We start from the raw sequence: 21,857 nt of genomic DNA, 5'->3' as shown, positions 1-21,857 counted from the left end.
AATTGTTAGAGAAATGCAAATTGAAACTACAATAAGGTATCACCTCACACCAGTCAGAATGGCCATCATCAAAAAGTCTACAAATAATAAATGCTGGAGAGGGTGTGGAGAAGAGGGAACCTTCCTACACTGTTGGTGGGAATGTAAATTCGTGCAGCCACTGTGGAGAACAGACTTTCCTTTTTAAGTTCTTCTTTTCTGACCTCCAGTCGCATATATGGTCTGAGTCAGACATCTTACTTAGGGGCTTGGATCTTCTCTAAGCAGATTCCTGTGGCCTACAATTCATGATAGGGAACATCAAAATTGACTCCCTGTTTAAAGAAAAATCTTCTATGCATTTTTGAGGCCAGATAGCTTAATTGCACTTCTTGCCTACTCCAGACATCACCTCTATTTTAAGTATAGTCTTTAACATCTAGTGAAGTCTGGTGTGTCCAACTTTATTAGTAAAACAGTCTTCTCTCCCCCACACATATTTTGCAGGTGCCTCTGTAATCCACAGCATTCAGCAGGAGTAAAATTATTGCTGGGAGGAAGGAAGAGAGATAGCACTCGAAACATATGAAGTGGGATGATGACTTCTATTATGTAAAGAATCTCATTTGGTGCTTTTGTGTTGCTCACAGTGCTTAACTCCATGCTAAGGACAAAGCTTACCCCTTAATAAATACCTGTTCTGTTTCATTTTCTTATTGTAATAATGCCTTTCTGGTAGTTAAGTGTTGAGGAATACCTGTTATAAAATATACTTATTAATCCTACAGGTCACCAGCTCACCTTGTCATTAACTCAGCTTTTTACTCACTGTACTTAAACCTAGTGTTCTTCATTTTGGATCATTCCAATGGCAGAAGCAATCATGGATGTCACATGTTTATATTTCTTGATGTTACTGTAGTGAGTATGCATGTCTCCCTTTGTAGTAAGTGTTCCTTGTCTTGCTGCTTATAACATTGTCCTTGTTTTCTTCACTGATTGGGGCAAGTTGGAGACCAATGTAGTGGTTCCTACAAGATTCCTTGACTCTCATGTAAGTCATCTCTGAGTACACTGTAACAAAGTAAGGGAAGGCAAAAATTAAACTACCAAGTTTAGACACGAAATATGCCTACGTTCCCCCTTGCTTTTCTTTCTAAAGCATGAATAGTGGTCACAGTGATGTTAATTATGATAGTTTCTGGATTCTGGTTCACTGCCACACTTGTCAACTTTGATGTATTTCTCTTCTTCTTTTATGAAACAGTGGTCTTCGTCATTGACAAAGCAAATTGTGAACTTTAATCTTTCCTTTGGCTTTGAATTTTTTAAGTCCCATTTCTTATGAAATGTTACAGAGAACTTTGCAGAAATATTTGTGATTCTGAGAAATACAAGAAGAGGGGTGATTTGCAAATGATTGTAGAATAAGCAGTGTTAAATTTGTGATTTCCTTTTACTTTTGAATTTCCACTTTTGGATTTTAGTACCTTGGATGTTCGGAGAGCTGTGCAGCCCCTGCAAATCTCGCTCATTTTGCTATTGGTTTCCTAATCAAATTGAAATATGTAACAGGCTCAGTAGCCCGGAGAAAGTATGAAAGATAAGGAAATTTGGAGGGTGATGTCCTTCCTTGGAAGTAATGAAAGGTATGCTGGTTTCTTGACCCCTGCTCAAGGTGGTACCAAAACCAGTGGTCCCTTTATTGTAGCCTGTAGCCAAGCACTTTCCTCTGAAGCCTCTCCTAGCAGTTGACTGCTGTTTCAAAGCAGAAATTACTGTTACTCTGCAAAACAAGGGTGACTAAGTAATTGCACTGAAAAATCATGTTTGAAATATATTGCTTGTAAAATAAGTGATGATTGGAGGAAACCGGTTCTCTTGTGAGGAATGGAGAATGTGTGGTTAAGATATATACAAGATCTTGTGGTAGCTCACAGTGAAAAAAAATGCGACAATGAATGCATGTATGTTCATGTATAACTGAAAAATTGTGCTCTACACAGGAATTTGACACAGCATTGTAAAATGACTATAACGCAATAAAAAATGTTTAAAATAAAAAGGAGCATGCATAGACTCTGGAAGCAGACTTACTGTATTCAAATTTTAGCTCTGTCATTTATTTACAGTAATTTGGCAAATCACTCAATCCCTCTATGTCTCCCTTTTCTTATCTGTAAAATAAAGGATTATAGTATATAATAGTAGTACTTATATAAAGGTTGTAAAGAATGAGCTACTATGTATGAAAAACATAGAATGGTTCTTATTAGCATACAGTAAGTGCCCATTAAAGGGCTAGACAGTATCAGAACTAGTATTATTTTAAAAAGAAATTATCACTTGAGGCTTACTAATATGTAAATGTGTGATGATTTGTGAAAAAGAATCTGTAAAGTAATACCACCACATTATGCAAATGTGTAGCAAAGTCACATGATTCTGTGTATGTGTGTGTGTGTCTAGGAGGATCAAGAAATGTTAGCTATGGTGGTCAACTGGGGAGCACCCTGTCTAGAAGTATTTAATTTAGACTAAAAGCAAAAAATTCTGGGATCACTAAACCAAACTCATCTGTCAGCCAAATTTGGTCCATGGATCATCAGTTTGCAAACTCTGGTGTGGAGCAAACATGCATAATGAATAGTTTAGCTCTATAAAAAGACTAAGAATCTGAAACTATGCAGTCCATTAAACACATGTGGATATTTAAATTATTAAAATTAAAATTCAGTTCCTCAGTCACACTGGCTACAATTCAAGTGCTCAGTAGTCACACATGGCTAGTAGCTAACCTGTTGAATAATGCATATATAGAATATTTTCATTACAGAAAGTTCCATTGCATAAAGCTGATCTAATGGTTTATAAAAATATTCACTCGTTACCGTCTACCAGCTTATATGTATGTCCAAGAGAAATGTCCAGGCTGAAGGCACTAGAGCAGTAGTATACAGTAGTATTGGATTGAGAGGAATTATTTTCTGCTTGATTTTACTTTATAGCTGTTAATCCACTCCCTAGCAGCAGTTTAAAAGTTTGTTTTTGAAATGTTTTTAAGAAAGCTCTTTGTTTGGTGACTGTAGGCTTCTGGCACTAGGTGAATCTCGTTTGAGGAGAAAATTCAATAGGGTAGAGAAACGGGAAGTGTTATTTTCCCCATTGAACTTCAAAGGATACATTATTCATGCCTTTCCGGGGATAAATGAAAAAGTTGAGTTGGAGTTTATATGTGTTTGCATGTGTGTGTATTTCCACCCACTAAGAAAAATGCATAAGTGAGAAACTTTAAATATACTCTATAAAATATATAAAATGTGTGTTGTGTTAGAAATTTTTTGCTGTGTCTTATTAATGCTCTGTCTCATGTTGGCAATCAGTATTGCTATTGCTACAATAATGCTTTTTCATGTATAATGGGAAATAGCACATTTTTAATCATGCAGTGGTGATTTGAGGAATTCTCGCTATGTTAAAACAACTGGAGGAAGCTTAAACTGGTGGTGGGGTGATGTAACAAATCAGATTCCTTGGAGCTGTTCAGTTTAGTGTATGGGATTATATTTCTGTTGCCATTCATGATACAGCCCACGTGTTACTACTTATATAGAGAAAGCAGAGAGCACAGAGGGAGTGTGCATATGTGCTATGGTTTCTTTAGGAAGAGCTGGTTGCATCAAATATTATGCATCAGGGAATTACCTATTTTCCCAGAACAAATCTGCATGTCCATTCCTAACTCAGTAAATATAGGGAAATTCTTTGTGTTTTCTCTCTTTATTAAGCTTTTGCATTTGTAACTGTCCCCTTACCTCCCAACCTAATCTAATTTATTCTTCTAATTTATTGAAGACTAGAACATACATACCAATTTTTATTGGTGAATTAATGTCAGATATTACATTCACATTAAAGTGAGTGTATCCCTTCTCCAAGAGGTGAAGTATGCAGAGGCATATATTTGAGATGTGTGCCTTTTTCTTTATGTCTGTTGTCTTTCAAAAATTTTACATTAAAATATCAGTTATTGCTAATTTTATCTCATCAATAAATGTTGGATTTATTTATTTTTGTAAATATTCTTTTCTAGCTGATCCATCAATTTAAAGAACATTTATTTTTCTTTAATTTTGTTCCTGATTATAAAAATAACAACTATTATAGGTTTTATTAGCTTTATTATGTCATTTTCTAATATAAACAGTTAAAGCTATAAATTTTCCTTTAAGCACTAGCTTAGCTGCATCCCAAATATTTCAAGGTTCTGGAGAAAAACGCCCATGGCACTCCATGGCAAAGCCAAGGGTTAATTCAAACCTAGCTCATCATTGCCATGGTGAAGGCCCCTAACCCTGGCTTATACTTATTTGAGGCCCTCTGGTGGGAGAAACTAAAAATATGAGCAGGGCAGAGAGGATCTCTCTGAAGTGTATTAGGAACCACTGAAAAATCCAACAAACTAATACCTGGATATATGGAAGGAAACAAAAATCTGAATCAGAGATGAACAGTTTGGGCCAATTGAAAATCCAAAATTAGCTAAAAGAATATACATAATGAAAAGAGAAAAAGACACTGATTGGCTTTTGCACCTCTACAACATAGGTTTTGAATTAACTTTAACATCTGCTGAAATGCACTTTCATTTCGTGTCTTAATTGATTTGGGGACTCAAATTACAATTATACCTCAGAATCCTAATAAATGTAAACAAAATAACCCTATGCATGGGGAGCCTACTAAATTTTAACAAGGTTCCTCCTATGCTCTTAGAGAAATTACCAAATATATAATGGAGAACAAATTGGCATGTCTCACCTTACCCATTAGAACCTTGCCTGAATTCCCCATGGTCATAGCATTTATTGCCCTAAAATATCTCGTAGTCAGCATGGATGCTCAGACCCAATGACTAATACATTAAATTAAATTATATCTTTGGCACTTACAATTGGCTTGGAAAAATGGAACTTCCTGGACTTCTTCCCCACTCCATGATTAAAATAGCTAATACTGCCCGATGTAAATGAAAATAGAGTCTTCAAGAATTAAAGCCCATATATGACCTTTTTAGAGAAGGAATTTCTCCATTTAACAGCAGAACCTGACCTGTCCTGAACTCAGAGAAAAGGACCAGTGCCTCACAGTGGATTACATAACGTTTGAGCGTGATCATACCCATGAAGGCCCCCATTCACAGAATTATTTAAATTACTGACTCCATCTAATCAGCAACTGGTAGTACTTTGCAGTCATAGATTTGGCTGATATGTTCTGTTCAGAGCCTGTTTCAGCAGCCTCTCAGCTGCAGTCTGCCTTCATCTTTGAAAGGACACAGTAGATTCTGCCCAGCTGTCCGTGGGATCCCTCAGTAGTCCCACTGTTGCACACAGTCTTTGTGGGTAAGATCTTAACCACATCCAGCTTTCTCCGGAAGCACAAGTGTGACATCACCCTGGTGACATCCTCCTCCGGGGAGATCCACTTGACATACTCATTCAGGACATACTGATATTCACAAAGGACATGAGCCATTGCCCCACACATAGTGCAGGGCCCTGCTACCTTTGTTAAATTCCTGAAAATTGATAAGCTGAGAGCCACTCCATCTCTTGACGCTGTCAAGAAGTAGCTAATGGCCCTTTCAGCACCTACAGATGTTAAAATAGGCTCAACATCTTTCAGGTCTTTCTGGGTTTTGGAGACAACGTATTTTTCATTAATGAGTTTTACTTAAGCCAGTTTATGCTGTCACTTGCAAACCAGCTCGTCTTAAATGGGGCTCCGTACAACAAAAGGCTGTAGAATCTGTCCAGTCGCAATACAATGGCACTATCGTTGGTGCCCCTCCTCCCACCCCAAGACTCTTAGTCCAGAGGCTTTAGCAACCTCCTCTTATGCATCCTAGAGTCTCTGGACTACTCATAATGGCCACATGTTGTCCCTAGACTTTTGATGCAATCAACTGCCCTCCTGGGCTCCACACTGTTTGCCTTTAGATACTGAGATCTGGAAATAGAGGCTCTCATCGGCCTGAGCCATGACCCCCTGCAGTATCTCAACCTGCAATATCTGTGTTCAGTTCCCTGCTAACTCTTCTCTACTGAACTGCGTAGAATCGTACCCTATTGTATCAAGACTGCTCAATTTAGTCTTCAGCCAAAGGCTACAGGGGAATTCTGTGTAGATATCTGGAGCCTGTTCTTTTTAAAGCTCCTGCTTTCTGGTGACCTACTCCACAAATTCCATCCGCCTCAGTAGCCCCGAACGTAAGTGTCTACCTCTCAGCTTAGTGAGTCTGCTATGCTGTGCTTTGATTCCACTTCTCTACACTTAAGTCTAGAAGGTGCCTCGAGGCAGAAGGCTGTGACCATCATAGGGCTCAACTCCTTACAGTCCTGTGTGCCTCTCTTCTAGCTTCTGAAAACATTTGCTTTGTGTATTTTGCTCAGCTTTATAATTATTTAAATACAGTGGGTGGGAGAGTTTGATACTGTTGAGTCTTTTATGGCTGGTGGTAGAAGTTATAAAATACTTTTTACTAATAGTGGCAACTTTATCCTAACCATTTCAAGAAATATCATCAGCCTTCTCCAATGGGGTGCTAATGTTTTAACTGTACTTAGCTTCATTTACATAATCTAGACCAGATGTTTTTACTACAATCACATTTTTATTTCGTAAATAGCTGTTGAGGGAGAGAGGGTATATCTCAGTGGTAGAACGTGTGCTTAGCATGCACAAGGTCCGGGGTTCAATCCGCAGTCCCTCCATTAAAAACAAAAAAAATAAACCTAATTACCTCCCCTCTTCTACTCCCCCAAAAAACCCCACCAAACTTAAATAGCTGTTAAGTTACTTGTAGGTTTTCTGCAGAACTTATATTTAATATTACCAGATTCAGTTGTATAAAACTATGGTACATGATTTGTATATTTTATGCTTTACACTTTTCATCTAGTTCAACTCTCAAAATATTTCACTAACTTTAAAAAATTTATCTGAATTTTTTATACAGTGTAATTCAATGATCATAAATGGAATGTTTTGGCATTAATTGTAGCCAAGTATCTTTTGTATTTTCCCTGTAACAGTAAGTTTTCAAACCTCTTGTATTTAGTTTGAGTTCATGCAGAGACATTAATACCAATGTTTGATTTTTCTCATTTAGAGAATGTTTATTGATGTTTTCATGGGGACTGTGGTCTAATATATTAAAAGTTAAGGAGACATGAAACACAAATAATTGAAATTATTTAAATCACCAATTTGAAACTTCTCTATAATTTTAATCTCTTTTCATCTAAAAACTTTAACTAAGTTTTCTAGAAATTATTAGAATGGAGTGATTTCATAGTCATTTTCTTTCTCTCCATCATCTATCGTTTGGTAAATGTCCAAATGAGTAATGGAATAAATAACAGTGGAAAAGATAAAGAGGCGTACATTTCAAGCTTCTTATTCATAAATACTTGAGATTTATTCCTGGGTATTTGAGTTTCTGTCTTTTGTGCAGCAAATCTGATACTGTAGAAATAACACTCAGCTGGAAATTCAGGACTAGCACTAACTGTGATTTCAGACCAGTGACTTCCCTGTTGTGGAGTAAGTTTTTCATTTATGAAATAAAGGGATTGGCTTAGATGATATTTAAGGTCACTTTCTCCACTTTTAACATTCTGTAAAGCTTCAAATAAGAAAACCAAACATTAAAATGACATCTGAGGCCTAGGATTTATCCTAAACCTTTATTTTTACATGAAAATGAAAGAATCTGTAAACTCTATAGGGAATCTTAAGGGTGGCACATCAAACCATCCAAAATAAATACTTTCAAAGAGACTTTTAATGAAAGCAGAATAGGAGAGCAAGAATCGCAAATGCCATCTGGTCACTGACTTGATTTCTGAACACGATTTGGGTAACTGATACTTTCAGGAGTGAAAAACTCACTGTAGGTAGAAATAGCGATCACAGCATACCGTAAGCCAAATACAACTTGGAAATGAAACTAGTAAATAACATGAGATTGAAACAATCCATACAGTTTAAATGCTTTTTTTTCTTTAAGCTTCAGTTTAATAAAATTGAGGAGCTATTTGTAGACCACTCTTTTATTTAAAAACTAATGCACTAAATGTACCGCCTGCCACTGGATTGGTGGGAGGGTGTCCTTTTTGTTTGAAGGTGGCTTCAAGGAGAGAAGTGGGGTAAAGGAAGCAGATGATTGGAGATATTTTTGTTAGGAAACTGGGTTGAGAGGGACAGACCTGTGACCTCCAATGTCTCTTTTTTTTTTTTTTTTGTCATGGGAAAAATGTTTAACCCTTTGAAAATTATTGATAATGTGGCAGTCTTGTTCTTTGCCTCACCTTCCACTCAACAGCTACTTTTTTGCATGTGGTATTATTAATACTGTTTTTTGGTATCCAGCCTGGGTAACTGATTTTTTCCTCCAAATTCTCAGGTTATATGTATATGCGTGTGTGTATGTGTATAGATAGTTAGATGGGTTCTTCTATGGTTGTTAATTAATTTAGTCACAAGCCATTCTGCCCCTAGGAGTCTCTTTTCATCTGGCTGAATCGGAAAACCACGGACTACTTTGAATAGCCGTGGAATTGTCTGAAAGGATTGAATTGAAATGGTATCTAGGTCATAGGGTGCTGGGGGGAGCACCTTCTTGGGTTCAGAGTATAAGATGGTGTGTGCTGTACGAGGGAAAGTAGTCGGAGTCTAGGGCTGTTGCTGCTTCTAGTCTCCAATTGGAAGGTGTTTTGGGAAGAGAGAAAAGGAGAGAAGAACTTTAAAAATCATGTGGAAGGAGCATATTAATGTTGGATAAGTCATTATATTAGATCTGACAGTGCTTTACAATGTTCAAAGCCCTTTAACTGAGAAGTCAGAGGAAGTGCATATTTTCTGGTACGCATTTTGTTTCTTTGTGACTAGATTGGAGCTGGGTGAGTTTCACTCTCAAAGCTTTACTCTCAGGGAGCAGCTAAATTTTTGCAGAAAAGTGGCAGCTGGGCGGAAAGTTCTCTCTGTCCTGCTTGCTGTCTCCAGTGCACGATCATTTTTTCTCATGCCAAAGAAAACATCCCTCCACCAGCCTGTCTGGGCTTCCTCTGAAGATCAGGTTGATCAAAATTCAGCTGAAATCCTCTCTGAATCTGAAGCAGCTCTGGAAGGGCTGGGGGACCAAAGCGGGAGCCCACAGACCTCTGGGCCCTTGTGTGTCAGCCATGGACCACTAGCCAGCCTCAGTCTGTGCTGTTTTTCCTGGACCTCAGGACTCAGCACTGTCCATGGGCCTGTGGTTCCAGTAGTCATGTTTATTAGAGAAATGCCTCTCAACTTATAACCAGACCTCACAACCAAAAGCACCTCATCCCGAGAAAGGAGAAATTAAAGTGCGTATCTTCTGCATAACGTTTATCACCGTTGTGTTTAATCAGTTAGCAGCTGTATTTCCACTGGCTTATATATTCCATGGGGGTAGAAACCATGTCTCTTACATGTTTGCCACTTACACTGGTGCCTGGCATTTGGTTTGCCGCCTGCATTACTGAGTGTAAAATGTGATCAGCCTGGGCTCACATAAGCCTTCGGGCCAAGGTGGGAGCAAGAGGAGCCTGGCTCCCCAGGGCTCCCCAGGCCCCAGCCCCCTGCCTGTGCCCCTTCACCCCTCCACCCACTGCACACACCACGGCTCTGGCCTCGGCTCCCTTCCCATTCCTAAAAGGAATTGAGTATATTCTTTCCTATTAAACTATTAATAATATCGCTGTCATCAAAATACTTTCTCCCTGTTCCTCCTCCACGTAACCTGTTGTGTCCAAACCCTTCACTGCCTGTCCTTTCCCTATATTTCAATAAAGGGAGGCATAGAAATGTATCTTCCTGTGACATTCAAATGAGCAGGTGTAAGTATATGAGCTGAGCCAGAGAACCTGGTGAACGTCTCACAGTTCCCCACAGGGACACCTTCTGGAATCGAGTGTGGGCTTTAACTGGTGCTTAGCCCCTTCTGAGATGGTCCCCAGGCACCCAGGGAGTAGGAACGGGAGCAATGAGGAGGTCTGCAGGATGGTCTGTTCCCCAAAGAGCAGGTCCTGAAGGTAACACTCATTCATCTAATGCCAGCACTTGAAGCTCGTTTCCCTTTCTATGAGGCGGGGCTCTGGTGGTGCCCTGCTTTTTCTGTCAGGAGGAAATCACGCCTCCTGACAGCTGCCTGGTTGCAGGACGGCTTCATGCTGAAACCTGTTTTATGTGCATTTGTTAACCCTGCAGCAGAACCTCAAAGTTAAGCCAAAACAGGGGAACAGCGACTGCAAACTAGGGCACGTGGTTGCCAAAGAGTGACCACAGTCCTTTCTTGCATTTACCTGGCATAAGAGCCCTTGTCAGGGGGTGACCCGTTCTAGTTATTCTAGTTTGAAACTTTTCACCAGCAGTATAATGTGCAGTGGACACAGAGTCACTATTTTGCATTACTGCAGTAACACTCTTATTTAGGAATGTAGGTGAGGTAAATGCCTGTTCTCCTGGACCAAACATTGGGAAATCTGTTAAACCGCAAAAGATTTTTTTTTAGTTGAATAGGCTCATCTTAGAGATTAAATCTGTTGTGAAGTGTTATATATATGTTACAAATATAAGTGCTATAGAAAAGTAGCAAGTATACTGTGCTTGCTAAATTCTGGTTCTTCCTGGTTGATCTTCCACAGAAGTATGAGATTACAGAGGAACGTGTAATATTTTCAAAAACCATTACTGAATTCTGCAGTTTTGTAGGGTTTGTGTGTGTGTGTGTGTGTGTGTGTGTGTGTGTAATATAATATATATATATTTTTTATCCTCTCATCTATTTCTTGCCACTGCAGTTCTGTGGTTGCTATGGAGAAGGTTATGATAAGGAGAAGCAGCAGAAGGTTAAAAGTTCTTCCTGCATCTGGAACAAAAGTGACAATCTCCCCACACTGCTTCTTTACGCCCTCCCACTCATGTGATGATCTCCAGCACTACATCACCTCTTGGTGACGGAGGATGGCTTGATGCTATATTGTGAGAATTCCTCAGAGGAGCTTATTCTCCCCTTTTTAACTTTTCAGCTTTATGGCTTTATCATTTTAGTACAGGCACAGAATGAAAGGAAAGAACAGGAACATCGGGGTGAAACATCAACTCGGCACATTTCTGTTTCGTGTGGGTGGGCTTTTTCTTCCGTTTCATTTGTGTGTTTAAAATTTTTATTTATTCTTTGTTTGCTAGTCTGAGGGAGAAGCTTAGAGAAAGGACCTGATGTAGAACAGTTGGGATTTGGTTAATCTGCTTAGAAATAACATTAATCAGTAGATCAGATACTGTCAACAATACAGGGCCTTCTATCCCCATTATCTTCCCCATTCTTTTCTTGCTTATTCTTCCTGCATGAGCTTGATTTCATTTAGATTTGTCATTTTATTTCCCACCAGTTGTTTGTTTTCTCATGTTTCTTTTATATTTTTACTTCACGTTTAATTTTTGAATTTCACTCCTGCTCTGTCATGGGAGCATATTCAGTCTTTTAGCTTTTTACTTGGGGAGTGGAGGTTATGAATATGTAATAATACAGCTACCAAAAGAAGTTGTCTCAACTTAAACTTTGTATAGCTCTTGATAATTAAAAAATTACAGCTGTAGGTAAAAGTCAAAAATAATTATATGACCATAATTTTCTTGAGAAGTTTCATGCCACTGGGACAATCGTGTGAGTCTAGGTGAATATGTACTTGATTTCTTCCATTTTTTTCTTACTGCTTAGTGCTACTTTGGGTTATCTTCCTGAGATTGGATTCAGTTACTATGTATTAAGGACTTCCTTTATGCCAGGTACTTAATGTACACTTCTTCAGAGTGATCTTGTGAGGTAGATATTTTTTATCCTTTTTCTAAAAAATCTGGGAAGACTAAGGCTCAAAGGGTTTATGTGTCCAAAGTTACACAACGAGGAAGTAGCCATGCCTGAGTCCCAAGTCCTGCACCCTTTTCACTGTTACTAGGAGGCTGTATGAGGTAGTTGTTCAGAAAGGCCCTGGAGTCAGACCAGACATTGATTTGAATCCCAGTTCCATCCCAGAATATTTTTTAGCATCTCTAGGCCTCGGTGTCAAAATACGATTAATAATCCTATCACCTCCCAGTCTTGTTTGTTACTAAGCTTATATGAAGTGCTTAGAAGAGTATTTGACATGTAAGTTCTTGATGAATATTATCAAATACATATTGGACATTTACTGTATTATGGTCATTATGTGCTGGGATGTGGGCATATTGTTTCTACCTAGAATCTGGTAAGAATGTCTTATGACAGTTTCAGGGAAGTACAGAGCACCGTGGAGGTATTTTAAGGGGAATGGTAACCCGTTCTGGAGGCCAGGAAAATTTTGAAATGTGAAAGGTAAGTAGGAGTTAGAAGGATCGTGAGAGTGTATGTGTGTGTGTGATGTGGAAGGGTGTTTCAAGCTAAGGAAAGAGACCATACAAAACTGGGAGAGCCCAGGGTATTCCTGGAGCTGAGGAGAGTCCAGTGTGTGACAACGTGCTGTAGGCAGAGCCATGTTCAGCAGGGCCTTGACTGAAGGTCATGGAAAGTGCTTGGACACATTGTGTCAGTACACGGTTCTGGTGTCATATTACCTCTGTCATCATTCTTAGATTTCTAAGAGCTTCTGACAGGGCAGATAACCAAATTCCCTATTTTTACATTTTTTAATGGAATATAATTGACATAAACATATTAGTTTCAGGTGTACAACATGATCTGATATTTGTAAACATGTATTGTAAGATGATCACCACAGTATATCCAGATAACATCTGTCATCATACATATAAAAATTTTCCTCTTGTAATTGGAGCTTTCAAGATTTACTGTCCTAGCAACTTTCAAATATGCAACAAGCATTATTAACTATAGTCACTATGCTGTACATTACATCCTCGTGGCCTTCATTCTGTAAGTGGAAATTTGTACCTTTAGACCATCCATTTTTCCCACCCTCCTGCCTCAGGCAACCAACAATCTGTTCTATATATCCTTGAGCTTGGTGTTTCTTTTTTTTTTTTTATTAGATTCCGCATAGAAGTGAGATAATATGGGGTTTATGTTTTTCTGTCTGACTTACTCCACACTTAGCATAATGCTCTTAGGATCCATCCATGTTGTAACAAATGGCAAGATTTCATTCTTTTTTTTAATGACTGAATTATATCACATTGTACATATATTACCACATTTTTATTGTATGTCATCCATCCATGGATATTTAGGTTGTTTCCATGTCTGGCTATTGTAAATAATGCTGAAATGAATATGGAGGTACAGAAATCTTTTCAAATTAGTGTTTTTGTCTTCTTGGGGTAAATGCCCAGAAGTGGAATTGCTGGATCAAATGCAAATGGTAGTTCTATTTTTTAATTTTTTAAGGAAACTCCATATTGTTTTCCATAGTGGCTGTATCAATTTACATTCCCACAAACAGTACACAAGGCTTCCCTTTTCTCCAGAGATCCTTGGAGAATCCTTGCCAGCACTTGTTATTTCTAATCTTTTTCATGATAGCCATTCTGCCAGGTGTGAGGTGATATCTGATTGTGGTTTTGAATTGCATTTCCCTGATGATTGATGAAAGATGAGGTTGAACATCATTTCATGTACCTGTTGGTCATCTGTATGTCTTCTTTGGAAAAATATTCAGATCCTCTGATTTTTTTTAAGGATTGTTTATTATTTGTTGTTGAGTTGTGTAAATTCTTTATATATTTTGGATATTAACCCCTTATCAGATATATGCAAATATTTTTCCCCATTCTGTAAGTTGTCTTTTAATTTTGTTGATCTTATTTCCTCCACATTTCAGGTCTCTTATTTTTTCATATTGTAGGCACTGAAGAATGCTTTAAACTGGTTAAAAGTTAAACTGGTACTTACACAAACATATCCCCCAAAATCGAGAAAATTTTAAAAGTAGTGTTTAGTTTGGAAAGAGTCAATGTTGTTGATGAACAGAAATAAAATATTCCAGTTGAGTCATTTTTTAAAAAGAATTTAATTGGTTTCAGAATATAACATCCTTCCTGATGGTTTCAGATGGCCTTATTTGTTCATAAATAACTCTCCTTGTTGATGTAGCCCCTTTTATCATATGAATGCTTCATTAAACAAATGGCGCTCGCTCATTATAGCCAAGCGGGGCTGTATTCAACCACATGGTGAAGTTGAGATATGCTGTTGTATTTAACAGTAAAGGCCGTTTATCTGGCCTTTTGCCATCTGGAAACTAGTTAGTATTTCCCAATATAAAACTTCAATCTGCTAACCAGATTGATACTGGCATTTAGCTACAGTGTCACAGTGTCACAAAGGCCAACCAAAATATAAACTAAAGGAGTGTAATTTCTTTAAAAAACACAACAAAACTAAGCCACGAAAGAAAGGTACGTTCTTCCCACCCTAGTCATTGTCTAGTTTAAAAACATGCATTTTTAGAAGTTCTTTAGAAAACTAAATTTACAAGCATTTTGACTTGCAAGTTTAAATTGGCCCAGAAGGTTGCCCCTATAACAAAAGATTATCCTGAAACACTAAAAAAAAAAAAAAGGCTCATAGATTGTCATTTTTCTCTCCCCATGCCCTACCCTCTTTCTAAGTGATTTCTAAAATTTGAAAGCACAGAAATTTTTTTTTTAAAGTCTTTCATATAATCCTTGGGGAATTAAGATTTATTTTTAAATTATACTTATTGCTAGGACCTGCAGCAGTTTACAGGAAATACTATTCATCTGTTTTCTTTAAATCAAGTTAAATACAAATGTGGCACTCCCTCTTTTCAGGTTGGCAGGAAATTTAATATCAATTACTACTGGAGCTCCTTTCCCCACACTGCAAGGTTTCCTATAGAGCCCAAACCCTGGGGGACCCCTCTGGTCCTCTGTGGGGTAACTACTAACATTACCGATGTTTGAACCCACAGGGTCCGCTGAAGTCTTGTTCTGCAGCTCTGTACTGTGTAGAACACAGGGGATCTTGCAGTGATGGAGGCTCAGCGTCCAGGAGCAGCCATCCTTTCTGAGGCTCTGCTATTTCCCTTGGCCTCCGAGGAAAGCAGAGCATGGATCCCCTCTTCTCCAGAAACTTGGCCAGCATGCATGCCCTTCCTAGTAGCCCCTTTTCTCCTTTCTTCAGCTCAGAGATGCCTCTCACCTCCTCTACCACAGGACAGTTTCCTCAGTGAGCACGGGCTTCCCCTAGAGACAGGAAGCCTTTTGTCTTTGGTAGTTTCAGCTTTCCACCTTGCAAAAGCCTCTGAAGTGAGGAAATCCAGAGTGCTTGACAAAGAAAGGTTTAGAAGAGGTAGGGGAGCAGAAAGGGAAAGAGAGAACTTTTAGTGTTTTCATTGACTGCTTGCTGTAGTCAACATTTGTCCTATTCACATCTGGCCATCACATTTTGAATAACATTTCTACATTTGGAGAAGTTTACACATTAGGAGCCCGCCTCCCCCTGCTTGGAAGTGAGAACTCAATTTTCCAGCCTCTTCTGCCGCTTGGACTTCAGCTGTCTTTCAGGGGCACGTAGGTGAGACATGACTTGGAAGAGAACCCTGTGAGGAGCGGGCTCTGTGCTGAGCGTAGGTAGCAGCAGGAGCCTATGGCTTTGGGGGATGATAGTGTCATAGGCTGAGTGCCGGGTAGAGACCTGGCATCAGGACCAGTTGTCCTCCTAGGTTCCAGCATGTAGGGCTTGGTGACAGGGACTGACACAGCAGTTTGCTCATCAAGCCAGTTCTCCAGCATAGTTTTGGATGTTTTCCTAGAAGTTTAGCCTTGAGTTTGTTTCTCTAGCCATCTCAGTGATTCTGTGAGCTCCCCAACATTTGCTGTTTCTTTTTTAATTAAAAAAAATCAGATTTATTGAGGTATAATTTACCTACAATAAAATATCTTCTTTTGGGTTTATAGTTTGTTGGGTTTTGACAAATGTTTATACCCTTGTAGTAATCACCACAGTCATGATACTGAAGTTTTGTTTCTGGGTTCTTTCACTTAGCAGAATGCCTTTGATATTTATCCATGTTGCTTGTGTCAGTAGTTTTCCTCTTTGTTAATGAGAAATTTTCCAGTGCATGGCTATGCCACAGTTTTATCCATTTGCATGTTGCTGGACATTTGAGTTGTTTACATTTTTTTGTTAGCTATTGTGAATAAAGATGCTGTGAGCATCGCATATCAATGTTTTTATGGATGTGTGTTTTCACATCTCTTGGATAAATACCTAGGATTGGAATTGCTGGATAGTATGGTTGAGTGTATATTTAACTTTGTTAGAAACTGAAAATATTCAAAATGACTGTACTACTTTGTAGTCCCTCCAAAAATGTATGAGAGTTTGAGTTGTTCTGCATTTTTGGGAAAACTTGGTATTGTCAGTCATTTTAAATTTAACTCATTCTAGTCGGTGTGTGGTAGTAACTCAGTGTGGATTTAATTTCCCTATTAATTAATGAAGTTGAACATCTTTTCATATTCTTATTACTCATTTGTGTGTTATCAAAGGTGCATTAAAAAAGTGGGTTGTTTGTCTTACTGAATTTTAAGAGTTGTTTATATACTGTAAATACAGGTCCTTGATGTGTTTTGAAAATATTTTCTCCCAAACTATGGCTGGTATTTTTATTTTCTTAATAGGGTCTTTTAAAGACAAGAAATTGTTAATTTTGAAAGTCTAATTTATAATTTTTAATAGTTCACACATTTTTGCATCCTAAGAAATCTTTTCCTAACTCAGAGTCATAGAGACTTTCTTCTGTGTTTCCTTCCAGAAATGTTGTAGTTTTCACTCTTACATTTAAGCTTTTGATTCAGGTTAACTTCTATAAAAGGTGTAAGGTAAAAGTGAAGCTAATATTTTTGAATATGGAGATCTAATTTTCGCAGCACTGTGTGTTTTTGGTTTTTTTTTTTTACTTTTTAAATAAAAATTCAGTTTATTCATCTGTTTAAAAAATACGGCATGCTTCACAAATTTGCATGTCATCCTTGCTCAGGGGCCATGCTAATCTTCTCTGTATCCTTCCAATTTTAGTATATGCCCAGCACTGTTTTTTGAAGAGTATTCTTTTTCCACTGAAAAGCCTTGACACCTTTGTTGGAAATCAATTGACCATATATGTGTGGATCTATTTCTGTACTGTCTGTCTGTCCTAATGCCAATTCTGCACTATCTTGATTACTGTAGCTTATAGTAAGTTGTAAAAATTAGATATTCAAGTCTTCGAATTTTTTATATTTTATTTTAGCTTTTTATTTTATATAAATACAATAGTTAAGGATTGCTTTTTTATAAGATTAATATTTTGTTCTGTTAATTTTTTTAAAATTTTGTTTGGTTTTGATTTTATACTTTCTGAAATTAGTTAACTTTTACTTTATTGTTTTTTCCTCAAACTTGAGTAGTTCAGCTTTAAATTTTATTTAAATTTAAATTTAATTTCACTTAATTTTTTATTGAAGTATAGTTGATTTACAATGCTGTGTTAATTTCTGGTGCACAGCATAGTAATTCATTTATACATATATATATTCCTTTTCATATTCTTTTTCATTATAGGCCATTACAAGGTATTGAATATAGTTCCCTGTGTTATACAGTAGGACCTTGTTGTTTATCTGTTTTATATAGAGTAGTTAGTATCTGCAAATCCCGAATCCCAATTTATCCCTCCACTCCTTCCTTCCCCCTCAACTGTAAGTTTGTTTTCTATGTCTGTTGAATCTGTTTCTGTTTTATAAGTAAGTTTTTTTTTTTTTAGATTACACATATAAGTGATATCATATGGTATTGTTCTTTCTTTTTCTGGCTTACTTCACTTAGAATGACGATCTCCAGGTCCATCCATTTTGCTGCACATGGCATTATTCTTATGGTTGAGTAGTATCCATTGTATAAATATACCACATCTTCTTTATCCAGTAATCTGTTGATGGACATTTAGGTTGATTCTGTGTCTTGGGTATTGTAAAGAGTGTGCTTTAAACATTGGGGTACATGTATCTTTTCGAATTAGAATTTTCTCCGGATATATGCCCAGCAATGGGATTGCTGGATCACCTGGCAACTCTATTTTTAGTTTTTTTAGGAACCTCCATACTGTTTTCCATGGGGGCTATACCAATTCACATTCCCACCAACAGTGTAGGAGGGTTCCCTACACCCTCTACACCCTCTCCAGCATTTATCGTTTGTAGACTTTTTAATGATGGCCATTCTGACCAGTGTGAGGTGGTATCTCATTGTAGTTTTGATTTACAGTTCTCTGCTAATTAGCTATATTGAAATTTTTTTCTGGAGCCTATTGGCTATTCATATATCTTCACTGAAAAAATGTTTGTTGAGGTTTTATGCCTGTATTTTGACTGAGTTGCTTGGTTTTTTGTTATTGAGTTGTATGAGCTGTTTGTATATTCTGGAAATTTGGCCCTTGACGGTCGCATTGTTTGAAACTATTTTCTCCCACTCTGTAGGTTGTCTTTATGTTTTATTTATGGTTTCCTTTGCTGTGCAAAAGCTTGTAAGTTTAATTAAGTCCAGTTTGTTTATTTTTGCTTTTATTTCTGTTGCCTGGGTAGCCTGCCCTAGGAGGGCATCGCAGAGATTTACGTCAGAGAATGCTTTGCCTATGTTCTCTTCTAGGAGGTTCTCAAAAATTTTTTTTCTTTTCAAAATGAGGCTATTTTAATCTTCACTTTTACACATAGATTTATTTATTTCTACAGAATAGTTAACTGGAATTTTGATTAGGATTGTATTAAATCAGTAGATGAACTTGGGAAGACTTGACATCTTAACAATACTGTCTTTTGATTAATGGCCATGATTTATCTCTCCATTTATTTAGGTCCTTAAATTTTTCTCAGAAGAGCTTTCATTGTAGGGGTCTTGCAGATATTTTGTTTAAGTTATTCCTATGTGTTTCATCTTTTTGATGCTGTTGTGATTCTTTTAATGTCTCTGGGATCTGTAGTTACATCCCTTCTTTCATAATAGTGATTTTTTTGTCTTTCATAATGTTGGACAGTCTGGCTAGAGATTTATCTGGCTAGAGAGTTTTATTGACTTCTTGGAGAAACAGCTTTTGATTTCAGTGATTTACCCATTAATAATTTTCCTGTCTTCATTTTCATTGAATTCTACTCTTTATACTTTTCTTCTTTTGAATTGCTTTTGATTTACTTTTCTTTTCCTAGTTTCTTAAGGTGGATGCTTGGATTGTTGATTATAAACCTTTCTTCTTTCATACTGTGAGCATTTAGATGCTGTTAATTTTCCTTAAATAGCGCTTGATTGTTTCCCATGAATTTTGATCTGTTGTGTTTTCATTTATGCGGTTAAAAACATTTTCTGATTTTCCTTATAATTTGCCTTTTGACCCATGAATTACTTAGAAGAGACTTTTTATAAATGTTGATGATTTTCTAGATTTCTTTGTTATTGAGCTCTAATTTAATTCACATTCTTTGCATGATTTTAATTATTTTATATTAGTTAAAGTTTATTTTTGTAGCTCAGAATATGGTCTATCTTGGTGAATGTTCCATGTACACTTGAAAGTAATGTATATTCCATGATGTTGGGTAGAGTGTCCTAAAAACCTCAGTTATGTTAAGTTCATTGGTAGTATTGTTTGGGCCGTCTATATTTTTACTGATTTTTTTAAACTGATTTTTATATATTTGTTTTATGTAACTGTTAATGACAGAAGAGTGTTCCAATCTCTATGATAGAGATTTTTTCTTTTTCTCCTTCCAGTTCTATCAGTTTTTGCTTCATGTACTCTGAAGCTCTGTTGTTCGATGCATACACAGGACTGTTATGTTCTTGATGAATTGGCCCCTTTATCATTATTTAATGTCCTTCTTTATTCCTATTTTGGTGACCTCGTTCTTCTCTCTTCACATGCTGCTTCTTTCACAAACTCTCCAAGAAGAAGGAGGGTCCTGTTGGATTTGCCAGGCACTGTTGTGTTTGGTACATATTTTGACAAAGATCTTATGACAGTTATCTCAGCAACAACTGTCTGGTCTATAGGTGACTGGTCAGATGCTGATTCCTGGTACAGTCACTTGTAGCCAGGGTATGAATGAGATCCTGTGTCGTAAACCATGGTGACCTGCTTTTAAGGAATTGCTTCATTCTCCTTCCCCTGAAGGGAATTTTGGCTGTGGTAGTGATCATATTACCATGTCCATCGTAACATTGCAAAACCAGATCTGCTTTTATGGCTTGCTTCTTTAAACAGCTAATTACAATCACATTACTCACGTAGTTTTACAAAAGCACTTAGAAACACAAATGCCCATAGGAGTCAGACAGGTATCCTGCCTGAGTAGAGTGGGCTGAATTGTAGATAATAGGGCATGGTGGGGATTGTAGCAATGTGGAGAGCTCATAATTTGAAGGGGCAGCCCTAGTCAATTGCCATGAGAAATGCAGGCCCAATATTACTAACTCTTACAGTTTTTAAGATAAGTTGGTAATCTAGAGTTGTATATTATTTGATTTTTAAGTAATTCAAAGTACTTAAAAACTCTGAGTAGTTCATATAGGCCAAACAAAATATGTATGTAAATCATCTGTAAATTTGTCAGACTGTAGTCAGCTCTGGAAGGGAACTCCTAAATGGAACAGAATGTCTATGCCCAAAGCCAGATGTAAAATCAGGAGAGGGTGATATAGTGGGAGGCTTGCTATAGAAGATTCTGACCAAGTTCACATCAAGTGCTAGGAGCAACTGCTGAGTAAGTGTCATCCATGTCATAGATATGCCACGGCGTGAAGGGGCTAGGTGGGCAGATGTGTATACTTCTGATCATTTGAAAAGTGACAAAGGGGAGTGATGGTGTAGAGTGTGAGCATGGGTTCAGTACAAGGCCTTGGCCTTCCTCTGGACCTCTGTCTCATTTCTGGGTCTGCTCTTTGGAGCTGCACCCAAGGAAATCACTTCTGTAGTCAGGTCTCCTAGCATGCTGTTTGTCCTTGGTGTGTTCCCTGAGGAATGTCTGTGGTTGAAGTGGAGGAGTCCATGAGAAGGCACTACAGTGGCATTTAAAGGGGAACCATAGTGTCACGGAAATATGACTCTGTGATACCATGGAACCCGTATGAGTGTACAGTGCTTCAGTCGAAAGATGAGGATGTATAATTTTATGGTAACTGTCTTTGTATACCAACAATAAAGTATGTATATTGTTTAATAATGGCATACGATGAAGTTGAGACTTGGCAGTGATCCTGTAGATTGATTAATGTAGATGACCAGTGCGTAATAAAGCCATCCACATTGATCAAATTAACCAGATATTTACTCTTCATTTAGTTTAGTGCTGTGTTAATGGCCAAAACCTAATTTAATGTCAGTTAACACAAACAATATTTTTAGTTAAGATGGCAGTTTAAAAATTATATAATAATAGCAATTATAAAGATAGATTATTTCATCTAATTAAAATTTGCTTAAAGTGTGAAGAGAATGTGATTTGTTTTAAAAATGACTAGTGTTAGAGACTTGTGCTATTCCATGATTTCCTTCAGGAAACAAGGAGTATAGCAAGTTTTTGAAATTTATTTCAGTCTTTTGGAACTCAAAAAAACCTGAATTTGAACAGGTTAAATGAATTTTATGTTACACTTTTTGTATACAAGAAATAGCGCTTATGAAATCATATGGGAATCATATAAGCCCATAGACATCAGGTGACTGCTGAAATTAACATTTTGGGTCACAGGACAGCCTAGGTCTCCCAAAATGCCTTAAGATCCTTTTGTTGCT

General features: G+C 37.4%; 1 protein-coding gene and 1 pseudogene across 3 annotated transcripts in view; one reads left to right on the top strand and one right to left on the bottom strand.

The window, feature by feature from the left end:
- IGSF11 (immunoglobulin superfamily member 11) overlaps window positions 1-21,857 on the top strand; it is a 111,797-nt gene that overhangs the window by 60,565 nt on the left and 29,375 nt on the right. The window lies entirely within an intron of this gene.
- Window positions 17,031-17,125, bottom strand: LOC123613094 (U6 spliceosomal RNA; annotated as a pseudogene).

This window comes from Camelus bactrianus, chromosome 1 (genome assembly GCF_048773025.1).
Source record: "Camelus bactrianus isolate YW-2024 breed Bactrian camel chromosome 1, ASM4877302v1, whole genome shotgun sequence".
In the NCBI taxonomy this organism is placed as follows: Eukaryota; Metazoa; Chordata; class Mammalia; order Artiodactyla; family Camelidae; genus Camelus; species Camelus bactrianus.
This window is presented reverse-complemented; position numbering and strand designations above follow the sequence as displayed.